At 50.4% G+C, this 12,624-nt stretch overlaps 1 protein-coding gene across 2 annotated transcripts in view; it reads left to right on the plus strand.

Annotated features, from left to right (window-relative positions):
* Nucleotides 1–12,624, plus strand: part of CDH4 (cadherin 4) — a 576,830-nt gene that overhangs the window by 147,284 nt on the left and 416,922 nt on the right. The window lies entirely within an intron of this gene.

Below are 12,624 nucleotides of genomic sequence, written 5' to 3' on the forward strand. Positions count from 1 at the left end.
AGGTAGAGACCGTTATAACCTCTGTCTCACAGATCTGACAAATTTGAGCCTCAGAGAGCTTGTTCAGCTTGCCCAAAGTCACACAGCCAGGCAGCGTCAGAGGTGGCATTCCAAGCCTCACAGGCAGCCTCGGAGCCCACTCGTGCTCTGGCCATCAGGCCTTCTCACCTCTCCTGGTGATGAGGTAGACTGGGTGTCAGTTAGTTTAAGGCCAACTGTGGGCTAGAGACACAGAGGGTACAGCACCCAGTGGGCCTTCTCAGCCCTGGGTCTGCAGTCCCAGGCAGGAAATCAGCACCCAGTATCTGTTGGTTGAGTGGATGGATGGATCATATTGGTGGATAGATGGGGGTAGGGGTGGAGGGTAGGTGGATGGAGGGAGGGATGAATGGACGAAGGGATAGGTGGATAGCTGTGTCGGTAAGTGGGTGTGGATGGATGGATTAGATAGGATTGGATGGGTGGGTGGATGGATGGATGAATGGATGAGATTTTCAGTAAGCGTTCCCTCTGAAGCCTCCCTCTGAGCCTGTCTGGCATCTGTGTCTGCAGGTAAGTGATTCCTGAGAAAAGCACCAGAGGCACAGGCGTGCTTGAGAGCCAAGAACAGGGCTTAGAGCGGCGCTTCTCACGTGAAGGTGCCCGTTAAAACAGATCTTTGGGTCCACCCCCAGAGATTCTGAGTCAGCAGGCCCCTGAGGGGTCTTGGGACCCTGAATTTCTAAGGAGCCCCCAGGAGAAGCTGCTCTGCTCAACTGTGGACCTCACTCGAGGCAAAGTGGCAAGGGCGTCGAGAGCTCTCCAGCACCTCTTGGTGCTATGGCTCTTACGACGACACTTCATAATGTTTCCCTAAACCCTCTGTTAATTGGACCAAGCAGCGCTCATGAGAGAATGATTTCTAAGGCGTGTCTTAGGGGCTCTGCAGAGTGGGTGTGTGCACGCAGAGAAGGGAGGGATACGGATTTTCGGCAGCCCCCCGCCTCCACCCCGAACGTGAGTCTGCGCTCAGCTTTGAAGCCCGTCCATCAGCGTGCCAGGCGGCCTTCTGCCTCGAGGCCATTTATAGTGCCGAAGCCTGTGAAGCTGAAGCAGTCTGATGGTAACTGCAGGAGGAAAGGGGAGCCTGCTGAGCGCGGCAGGATGCAGTGCCTTAGCACGCTTTATTTGCAGCGGCTGCTTGCCGGCGTCGCCAGCAGACCCGCACCAGGGATGCAACGGTGACACTGTTCATGGGCCGCTGTGTTCTGAATCAACACTGCAGCGGTGCGATCAGAGGGAGGGAAGGAAGCGTGCAATCACCGGCTGCTGCTGACGGTCCGGCGCGAGGCCTGCCTCTCATTACCTGCTGTCTGGTGTGATATGCAGAGCAGCTTCTCCAGAAGCACTGCACCTTCACATCACCTGAAAATTGAGTTTTATTTGGTGGCCCGCATATAATTTATAGCACTCCTCCAATACACTTCAGTTCTCATTTAGCTAAAAGTGTATTCTTTATTTCCCACTGGCCAAGAGACGGAGAAAGAAGCCTGAGTGTTCCTTTGTGCTGATACCCCACCAGGCCCCGGGTTCTCTGCAGAAGTGCGTTTTAAACTGTTCTGGCTGTTCGTTGACAAGAGATGCCCACGCTCCAAAATGCCCCGAGATGAGATGCCTCCTTCTAAGGAGGTGCCGCCATCAGCGTTAATGGAAGAATGTTCTGGAGCTGTTGTTTTTCTGCTTGGCTGTAATGTGCTGCTTCCATATATGGAAATGAAATTAGTCACCGGCTAGGAACCACCTACCAAGTACAGCACGTCAGTCAGGGGTGGGGTGGACCTGAACCTTAAAGGCTCACTGAAGTAGTTTTCTTTTAAACAAACAAGCAAAACCCCCCACCCCGACTATTTCAAATCATAAGGTACTGAATGGGGAAGATCTCTTTGACAAATCTGGAGTTCCAATGTAGGAGAAAATCTTGCTTGGTCAAAATTACCCTTTTTTTAAATCAAGTTTATCGAGGTAAAATTTACATACAATAAACTCTACCCCTTTAAGTGTACATTTCAATGAGTTTTGACAGGTGAACACACTCATGAAACCACCACCACAACCAAGATTGAGAGCTTTTCGTTCCCTCCGAAAAGCTCGCTTCGCTTCCCTGCAGTCAGCTTCCCGTCTGCCGTCCCCTGGCAACACTGATCAGCTTACTGTCACTGTAGATGAGTGGGCATTTTCTACAGCTTTGTAGAAATGGAATCATTTGGCGCTTGGCTTCCTTCCCCCAGTTTAACGACTCTGAGATCCGTCCGTGTTGTTTGTGTGTCTGTTGTTCCTTTCTGTTGCTGAGTAGTATTCCCTTGTATGGAGACACTTTTTGTTTATCATGCACCTGCGGATGGACGTTTTGGATTGTTTCTAGGTTTCTGCTGCTGGGAATAAAGCTGCTCTAAGCATTTGGACTCAAGTCCCCCGTGTTCCACCTATCTGGGGTGAGCCCCTAGGAGTGGAACAGCTGCTGGTAGGGGTATGTTTACCCTTCCCAACAGTTTTCCAAAGTGGTTGGACCATTTTACATTCCTACAGCAGCCTGAGAGTTCCACATCCTATCCCACAGGTGGTGTGGTCAGTCCTTTAAATTATGGCCATTTTGGCGAGTGTGTAATGGGATCTCGTGGTGGTTAATTTTCATTTCCCTGGAGACTCATGATGTGGGGCACCTTGCCATGTTCTCATTGTTATTCACACCTCTTCTGTTAAATCTTCAATCCATTCTTAGATTGCATTGTTTGTCTTCTCATCGTTACCTAACCAAACTCAGGTCGCTCTCCTGACGTGTGGTACAGCCAATCTACTGACACCAGGTTGTGCTGAAGGAAAGTTCAGTGTTTATTGCAGGGCCAACCAAGGAGAATGGGCAGCTCGTGCTCAAAAGACCCAAACTCCCTGATGGCTTTTAGGAAAGGGTTTTTAAAGAGAAAGTGAGGGAGGAGGGTCACAGGGTGTGTGATAAGCTCCTGCACAATTCTCTGATTGGTTGCTGGTGAGGTAACAGGGTGATGTTTCTGGAATCTCAATCATCAACCTTCTGGTTCCAGCTGGTCTGGGGTCTACGTGCTTGTGGTCAGCACACAGTTAACTTCTTCCACCTGGTGGGAGTCTTAGTATCTGCACAACGGCTCAAGGTTATGGCTCATGAAATTATCTATAGCCCTTGAGGAGGAACTCAAGGTCCTTGACTTAGTTTTATGGCTAAACAATTATTGTTTTGTCTTGCTTGACTGTTTTCCTTTGTTTCTGAATTTCTTACTTCTCTGATTAAATTTTCTCTTTGGAACTTGGGGAAGGCCAAGGAAGCTAAAGGTTTTCTACAAATGAGAGGCGGGGGACATGGGAGGAATCTGTCCCCCGGAAGGCCCCACAGGGTCCTGTATGGTTTCATTATCATTGTGTTGAACTGATCTTTATATCCTAGACATAATTTTTGTCTATATATTAAAACATTCTTTGCCATTTAGTGGCTTGCCTTGTTTTCTGGAGAGTGTCTTTCAAAGAGCAAAAGATCTCATTTTGATAGAATCCCGTTTGTCGATTTTTCCTTTTGTGGATCACACTTTCTGTGTCCTGTCTAAGAAATCTTGTCGTACGCTGAAGTCTCAGCATCTTTTCTCCTATGCTTTCTTCTACAGGTTTCAGAGTTCTAGCTTCTACATTCAGATCTGTGATCTGTTTTAGGGTGAACTTTCTGTATGGAGTGAGTTAAGGATCAATGTATCTTTTCCTTAGGGTTATCCAGTTGTTCCAGCACCATTTGTTGGAAAGACCTTCCTTTTCCTATTTGATTACCTTGGCAGTTTTGTCACATAACAGGTGATCTTGTGTGTGGCTCTGCCCTTAGACTTTCTGTTCTGTGCATTGTTCTACAGGTCTTTCTGCCAATACCACCTGCCTTGATCACTGCACCTTTATAGGATATCTCGAGATCTGGGAGTGTAAGTCATCCAATTTTATTCTTTTCAAAATGTCTTTGGTTCTTCGGGGCAATTTGCATTTTCATGTAAATTTTAGAATCTGCTTGTCAATTTCTTTAAAAAAAAAAACAACAGAAAACCTGCTGGAATGTTAATTGGGATTGTCAAAATCACTCTTGAAAATCACATAAGTTGACTCTAAAGAGCCAATGCAAGGCTTTGGGTGTGCCGCCCTTCGTGTTGATTAATCCTCATGCGTGCAGAAGTGTGAGAACCACTGTGTTTCCGTAGTGTAGAGGTTACACATTTGCCTGATAGAAGTGTGAGAACTGGGGAACTAGGCCAAAGGAGATGAAGAAAAGAATGAAGCTGTACGGCATTCTCGAAGGCCTCAGTCTGCCTTCCGAGAGCTTCCTTTTCCTTGGAGTGACCCGCAGCTGGATGGAGGGGGATTCCGTGGCATTCCTGCGGGGCCTTCAGCACTATCTTATCTGTTAGACTCTTCAACTTTAATAAGAGTTAAAAGAGTAGCTTATGGTTGAGAGGATTAAATAAACTAGGGCAGCTTGCAGGTGAGCTGCAAATGTTTGCGGATTGCAGTCTAAACCCAGCTGGTGTCGACCCACTTACCATGTGTCTCGGTTGGTATTTCTTCAGCAGCGTGGCTTTCTTGTGTCGGGGCCATCAGTCTCCTGACCCCTGGGAGGTATGCTGTCTCTATGACCTGCCATTCTTCAGGGACTTCTGTCCCGGGGTGGATGCTATGTGACTATTCTTCGGTCATTTCAACCTGGAAGTATCAGGTGTCACATCAGACAGTAGCTCATGGAACTAACATTTGACCCCTGGATACCTGCCCGCTTAAGAGTTGGCTTGCAGCTCATACCCGCCATAGCTCCGTCATGTTTCTGAAAATCCTTATTAGATATGCACGATCTAATTCATCCCGGCTCTAAGAAGCCCTGAACGAGCCCGTGCTCTCTGAGTTTGAGAGAATAATAGATCCATAGGAGAATTCATTTGTAACTCTAAGCCCCGAGTTAAAGACGTCTCGGGGGACAAACGGGGGTGATTTGTGGAACATTGCGATGCATTTATGAGATAGATCGCACGTTTGCCGAGCACGGTGAGACCAGATCAGCTTGCGTTAGAGGCGTCAGGCTCTTCCCCACCTAATCCAGCTCTCCTTTGGGGCAAGAAGGGAAGCTTTACAGAGCGCTAAGTGTGAAAAGCAGCAGTGGTAATTGCCGCCGTGGCACTGGTGCTGGGAGCAGGTACCTGCTTCTCCCTCATTTAAGCACATTAGAGAACTTGACAAACTCTTACGCGCCTCACGGGATGCTTAATTTCCAGGCCCAGCCTCACCTCCTCCGCCGTCACTAGGAGGCCACCAGAAAGCGCGTCTTCTGGGTGTGGCAGCGGGAAGGCAGCACCAGGCCCGTGGCAGCATTGGGACGGCCTGTGAGAGGCTGAGGGCTCTTTCCTCAGTGGCCGCCCCTCGGCTTGACCCCTGCTGTTCCTTTTTCTGCTCCTCCCACACCGTCTTTCTAATGCTCCTCTTGTTAGGGACTCGAGTGATTTAACCGTTTGCTTTTCTGGAGCCCCACCGTGACGTAGAGTAGGTGAAACAGTGAGCTGGTTTGCCTTTCTTTTTCTTGATGCACAGATGCCATGCAGCCTTTACCCCAGCCCCCACCCACATGTACAGAGTTGGATTAACTGTCTCTGCTCGAGCCAGCTTGTGTAGGCAAACATGGTTTTTCTTCTGACACCGTGAAGCTGCAGGATTCGTGACGATCGGTTTTTGTAGAAGCTGCGGCTTACTGCGTCTGCATGATCTCTGCATCTTCGGAATCTTCAGAATGCCCGGGGGTGTGGATTCCATCGTGTGCCCATTTCCAGCAAACTGAGGCTCTGCCCAGGTCTGCAGGCAGAGGCAGAGGAAGGAGGATTCGAACCTGCGTCTCCGAGACCCGGCCTGTCTCCTGCCCTGAGCGCAGCCCCAGGGATTCTCTTCCGGGGCTCCTCTGCTGGGCCCGCAGGCCCTCCAAGGATATCCGGTCCGGCCTCATCCCGTACCCAGACCTGGGTGCACAGAGGGGGAAGAGGCGAAGGACGGAAAGTGAGGTTTCAAAGACACGAGTGGAAAGGGGAAGTTAGAGGGGCCTGGGAGAAGGGAGTAAGAGAGGCCAGGAAAGGCTTGCAGCTGACACAGGCCCAGCCCTGCCCGCACGGCAGCTCCCTGAGCCCTCTCACCTCCAGGGGGCCTGGGCTGCTCTTATTCCAAATGTTACCTGAGGGCTGACACCCCAACAGGTGACAGGACACAGCGCATCCACTCCCCTGCAGCCTCCCCGACCTCGCTCACTGTCTGTCCCCAGCCTGGCTCGTTCCCCACTGTCCTGGTGACTCATGGCTTTTTGCCCCTAGCAGGGCCTGAGCCCATCCTCTAAGTGGATTTGCCACTTTCCTTCTAGAGGCTTGTGCCCAAGGACGAATTCACAGCCTCGAGAGCCACTGTATTGAGAGATCACGGGGTTTGTGAGACCAGGGGAGGATGCTTTCCGATTAGCCACGAGGACCGGCCGCAGAGGTCGCAGGTTCTAACTATGGAGGTGAGAGGACCAGGTGCGCCCATCTGGGTGTTAGGGAGAGTCTTTCTGGGCCTGTGGTGCTGGGAAGGGGCTCCTAGGGTGTGGGGCCACCTCCTCCCTGACCTTGGGGCACCTCCTCCCTGACCTTGGGGACATCTCCTCCCTGACCTTGGAGCTACCTCCCCTGACCTTGGGGACACCTCCTCCCTGACCTTGGAGCCACCTCCCCTCTGACCTTGGGGACACCTCCTCCCTGACCTTGGGGACACCTCCTTCCTGACCTTGGGGACACCGCCTCCCTGACCTTGGGGACACCTCCCCTCTGACCTTGGGGACACCTCCTCCCTGACCTTGGGGACACCTCCCCTCTGACCTTGGGGACACCTCCTCCCTGACCTTGGGGACACCTCCCCCCTGACCTTGGGGACACCTCCCCTCTGACCTTGGGGACACCTCCTCCCTGACCTTTGGGGACACCTCCTCCCTAACCTTTGGGGACACCTCCTCCCTGACCTTGGGGACACCTCCCTGACCTTGGGGCCATCTCTCTCCACTGGGCCGATACTGTCTCCTCCCAGTCCTGCCACAGGGCCTTTGCACTCGCTGTTCCTTCTGCCTGGCGTGCCCTTTCTGGGCCTGGTTAGCCCTGCTCACCTGTCAGATCCTGAGGGAAGCTGCCCCAGACCTCTCCTTCCGGGTCAGACCCTCCTAGTCTCAGCTTTGACTCACGTTGTTCCTCTCTGCTACTGTCACCATCACTGTTCACGCAGGTCAGCCCATCCCACCCCAACCAGGTGTCCTGCAGTTCAGTTCTGACACTGCCCACCCAGAGTTAGCTCAGACCCCACAGGTTAAGGGCAAATTCCTCCAAAAGACACCCCCGATTCTGATGCCAGTTACAAGTCTTGAGGGGTCCCCAGGCCACCTGCACTTCCAGCCAACGGATTATAAATTAGAGACTTCCCATGCCCCCCACCCCGCCCCGATTCAGTATTTCAGGAGAAAGACTCACAGAACTCGGGAAGGCAGCACTTCTGGTTACAGTTTTGCTATGAAGAGTGCATGTGGGGTGAGGTATGCAGGCCGAGCACCCCTTCCATCCCCGTCCCCTTGGAGTCAGGGCCTCACCCTCCCAGCACATCTGTGTGTTCACCAACCAGGAAGCTCGCTGAGCTCCTGAGTCCAGAGTTTCTACTGGGGTTCATTACCAGGCATGGTTGAGTGCATCATTGGCCATGTGACTGCCCGCCTCCCCAGAGGTCAGGTGGGCTCAAAGCCCCCAGTGCTCCAGGCAAGTGGTTAATCTTTCTGGTGACCAGCCCCCCTCCTGAACTGGGGGCCCACAGTGAGTCACCTCATCAGCACAACAAAGACACTCCCATGACTCAGGAAGTCGAGAGGGCTTTAGAAGCTCCCTGCCAGGGACCAGGGACAAAGACCTAATTCTTAATACACAGCAGTGTGGTTGTTCCGTTCTTGTCTGCCACCCTCAGTAAGCTCGGCAAGGGCAGGGCCTTGCCTGGTTTTCCTCTCTGCTGTATCTTAGACCCGCGCACAGTGCCTAGAACTTGCGGGCGCTCCCCAAATATTAACATGAGAAGGGGGTGTCAGTCTGAGTGATGGCAGAGAGCCGGCAGCGGACTCAGGAGGAGACGGGAGAAAAACTGTTCACCAGAACACACTGGCACCTTTGAAGGCCAGAGTGCGAGCCCCGGCCCCGGCCCCACCCCGCGAGTGCCCCGCTCTGTCCCTTGCTCTTTTAACTGCTTCTCATTCAGAGAAAAAGTCCTAGGCCCACGAGAGAAATCTGTCTGTCTACCTTGATGTTGATTTTTTCCCCCTTTTTGGTGTGTTCTAATCTTCCTGTGGCAAGACCCCTGTTTTCTTTGGAATGGTGCTTAAAATGATAGCATTTAGCAGCAGAAATGGCAGCTCTCTCTGCATCTCCCTGTGACACCGCAAAAATGCTGGGGCCAGCGGAAACGCCTCCTTCTAGGCAAGCTCATGCCTGGCGTGATTGCTGAGTGAGCTTTCCCGGCCCACCGGTTTCATCCCGAGAGCAGTTGTAATGGGAGTTCCGGCAACACGGACCGTGCCGCGGGGAGAGAGCGTGCAGGCCGGGCTGACTTTCAAAAATGGATCTTGTGTGTGTTCAGGTAACAAAAAAATGAGAGTGTTCTTCTTTTGCTCCCAAGTGTCACTGCCTGGTGGTTTCGATTGTGTAATTCAGGTCCACTGCCCTCCAGTTAAGAGGAACTGAGTTGCTGGGGGTCTTACAATGACGGCTCTGCTGTAGATCCTCCCATGGTGCAGACACGCCCCACAAGACTGATAGGAAAATTCCACCAGACCTGTGCCACCCCCTTAGAAAACTAAAGTCACAGTGGTAATTCCAAAGGGACTGGCCGTTCTCAGTCCAGAAGTCAGCAAACTTCCTCCATTAAGGCCAGACAGTAAATGTCTTCTGCTTTGTGCCCCCTCCCTCCGTCACGACTACTCAGCTCTGCTGTTACAGCAGGGAAACAGCCACAGGTGGATGGTCTGGATTCCAGGAACATTTCTTTCCCACAAGCAGTGCAGACCACTGTGGGTGGTGGGCAGGAGTTTGCCAACACCTGAGCCAGTCTCTGACAATTCTGATTCAATGTCCCAAGCTAGACAAAATGTACCACACATTTCCCTAATTTATGGATCAAATTTGACCAATTATGCTTTGAATGAAAGCCCCAGCACTTGAGAAGATTTCATGTTTTTTCAATTTATACTATCATTAAAAATAAACATACCCACCAGTAGGAGAGTGCAGCTTCCATGAAGAATTCACATTAGAAAATACAAAAACCTATCCCCCGTGTCACGTGTTATTCTTCTGAAAAGCCAGGAAACCTTGCTTTAAGTCCCAGTTTTATGCGTGTGTTTTTTTCTGCCACCAAAGACCTCATAAATCAATTGGACACATTTTGCTATAAAAGAAATATTTTCTGTGTGAAGTACTTTCTTCAAGATTTTCTCTTTCATCAGGGGTTTGTAAAAGTGCAAAACGACATGTGGATATAATGGGTTGGCCATAGTCCTTAACTGTGGGTGCCTTACATCTCTGCTCATGCAAAATTTGAGTGTCAGAACTTGAAGTGGATAAGGTGGGGAAGTTGCCCTGAAAACATTATATATCAGAAAGAATGTTCTGTGCTTCAGAAAACTTTTGGCAAAACTTTGCAAACCTGTTTTGATAGGATGCTGAAGTAACCCACCCCAACCCTGTCCTGAAACATATCCTGGGTAAAAAATAAATCCTGCTATCTTATTAAATCAAGAATATGCCCAATAACCTGAGAGCAGAAGCCCAGTTCATTTCCAAAGCCCCAAACAGATAGCAAAAATTGGTAAAAACACTTAACTCACTTAAAAACGTCAAGAAAACAGAATTCCATTATTATTCACACAGTGGAAACGTGCTGGGTGAAGTGTTTGAACGCTTCTTTTATTTTTCCTCTCAGCCTAGCGTTTGTCTTCTGTGTTGACTGTTCTGACTGAAAATATTTTTAACTTTAAAAGACTTGTCTCTTACCTGGAGAATAGTTTGACTTTTTGTCAAAATGGTCAAAACAATCTCGGTGCTTTAAGTCGAGTTATTGAAGATGTGGGCCTGTTAAAAGCGAGCGCCCAGGAGGAGTGTTGATGTGTGCGTTTCAGTTGCCTATCACTGCAAACAAACCCCCGCCCCCAGACTTGGAGGCCTGAGACAACCTCGTACTGCTTCGTCCTTGGTTCTGGGGAACTGTGGTGGGATGTCCATCTGCGGACGGGCTCAGCCTGATGCCTCATCCTGGGCTCCCGGGCACTTGCAGTCGGATGGTGGTTGGGACTGGAGTCTCCCCAAGCCTGGATGCCCAAGATGGCGCACGCATGTGGTCATCACAAGGGAGACTGGCTGGGACTGCGGGCTGGACGTGGACCAGGTTCTAAGGGGGATGTGTCCCAGAGGAGAGCATTACAAGAAGCCCAGGTGGAAGCTGGCTCCTGCACCGGCCTCAATAGCACAGGAACATCCCTCGCTCTGCATTCTACTGGTCAGAGCAGTCAGTGGCCAGCTCAGAGTCAAGGGGAGGGGCTTAGCAGCCCCCTCTGCAGGGAGAAGCAGCCTGCAAGTACAGAGAAGGGAGGATCAATGGTGCCACCCTTAGGGACCACCTACCACAGCCCCAGTGGGCGGGTCCTCACGCCCTGGCTCACTCTCGGCCCCCGTTACGAGGCTGTCTGGGGGAGAGAAGGACACCTGGTACAGGCCTCTCGTGCACTGAACTCCCACTTGAGTGCCTCTGCTTGTCAGTGCCTAATGCACCCTCTTTTTAGGTCAGTCGTAACTGATTGTCCAGTGTTGGAAATAGCCTGTTAGAAGCCACAAACGCAGTGTAAACTGATAGCACAGTGACAGTGCAACATAATGCAAAAATGCAGGATTTCATGAAGATGACGAGGGTGTTTCTGGAAAACTGTAGAAATTACACTCACACTCATTGACAATGAGGAGAAGGTGAAGTTCAGCCAGAAAATCACTGAAGAGGCCACAGTCAGCTTTTTGCCAATGATGGTATATGTTCATCCAAAGAGAATTATTGAAACATTAAATGATTAAGAGTACACCTTTGGGAAACTAATGAGATTCTAGACTATTTTTTATGGAAATCACTGTCTTTACAACTGGGCTCTAAAAGTTGTGTGTAAAAGGGAGTATCCTATAGGGGCTGCCATAGACTTTTGTTAGCAAGCTATGCTGAAGAAACAGACACTTATCGAATTATTCCTTCGCTCTAAAAATTAGCATTTAGTTGTAATTATAATTGAAATTTTATTAAATGTAAAATAAAATCGATGTATTTTTAATATATGTTAGTTTTGTTTTGGATATTCAATACTCGATTTAAGTGTCTCTCTGAGGGTTTGAGTTGCCTTCCGTGATGAGGATGTAAATCCAGGTGGCCAGGGTTGGGATTCTAGCTTTCCACTGAGGAATGTCAAGCTCCTCGGAGCAGGTGCTGTTGCTGGCACCCGAGTGAGGGTCCTGCTGTCCCAGGTTGCCACTTGCTTTGCTGACACAGGGTGAGGAATGGGAGAGGTCTGGTTCCGTGTCAGGAGACAGAAGAGCTGCTCCCACACGGGTATAGTCACGGGGAAGAGCCCAGGCGAGCCCGTCGGCGGCAGATTACCCATGGGAAAGGCGTCGCAGCCATCGGCACAGACCCGGGTCTGAGACGGAAGTTTCTGTTGAGTTCAGATAGAGCTTCAAAGACACTTCCTTTCTCTAGCTTGTCTTGGGGTGAAAAAGATCCAGTTGTTTGCAGTTTTCAAAGTAGGGAGCACCTCCTAGGAGCGGGCAGACTTGTGCTTTGTGCCTTGAAATGCAATCTCAGACTTGAAATGCAGCTTCAGAGCAGAAGCCCTGGTGTGGTCCAGCCCCTCACGGGACCCGAAGTGTCCGTCCTCTGGGAAAAGTAAAAAGAGGCGGGACTCAGTCTGAGAATCAGGGATTTTAGGAGGAATGGAAAGCAAAAGGAGCGTCCTCGCCAGCCCCTTGATTCCAGCGTGAGGCCGGGGGCCCGAGGATGGGGCCGTGACCGCTCAGCGGGCTGGCCAGAAGTGGGCAAAGCCCTCATGGCCAGTCAGCAGCACCAATCGTACGGACCCAAACTGGGAGAAAAGCCTCCCTCTTCCCACTGCCATTTTATCACCAACTGGTCCATAAAAAAAGAGAAGGGTCAGAATTGTTCATTTTGTAAAGCGTGTTGACGCAGGTTTCCTGGCATCCTTCTCAGCTAAGAAAACGTGGTTTCGGGAAAATGCGAGCCCTGTTCAGATACCATCTTTGTGTATCAGTGTGTCCTTCTGAATGACAGTACGGAGCATTCATCTGACCCACACAGGGGATCACCTAAAAGCAAGTGCAGCCTGGCTTCCAGGAACAGTTATTACTGTTTCACTGCTGCTAATTAGCAGGATGGATTTTATCAGTCTTTGCTAAATTGAGCAAGTAAACGAGGATTTATTCAAGATGTATTTAAAGGCGTGTTCGTGCACTTTTC

Source organism: Balaenoptera acutorostrata, chromosome 15 (assembly GCF_949987535.1).
Source record: "Balaenoptera acutorostrata chromosome 15, mBalAcu1.1, whole genome shotgun sequence".
In the NCBI taxonomy this organism is placed as follows: domain Eukaryota; kingdom Metazoa; phylum Chordata; class Mammalia; order Artiodactyla; family Balaenopteridae; genus Balaenoptera; species Balaenoptera acutorostrata.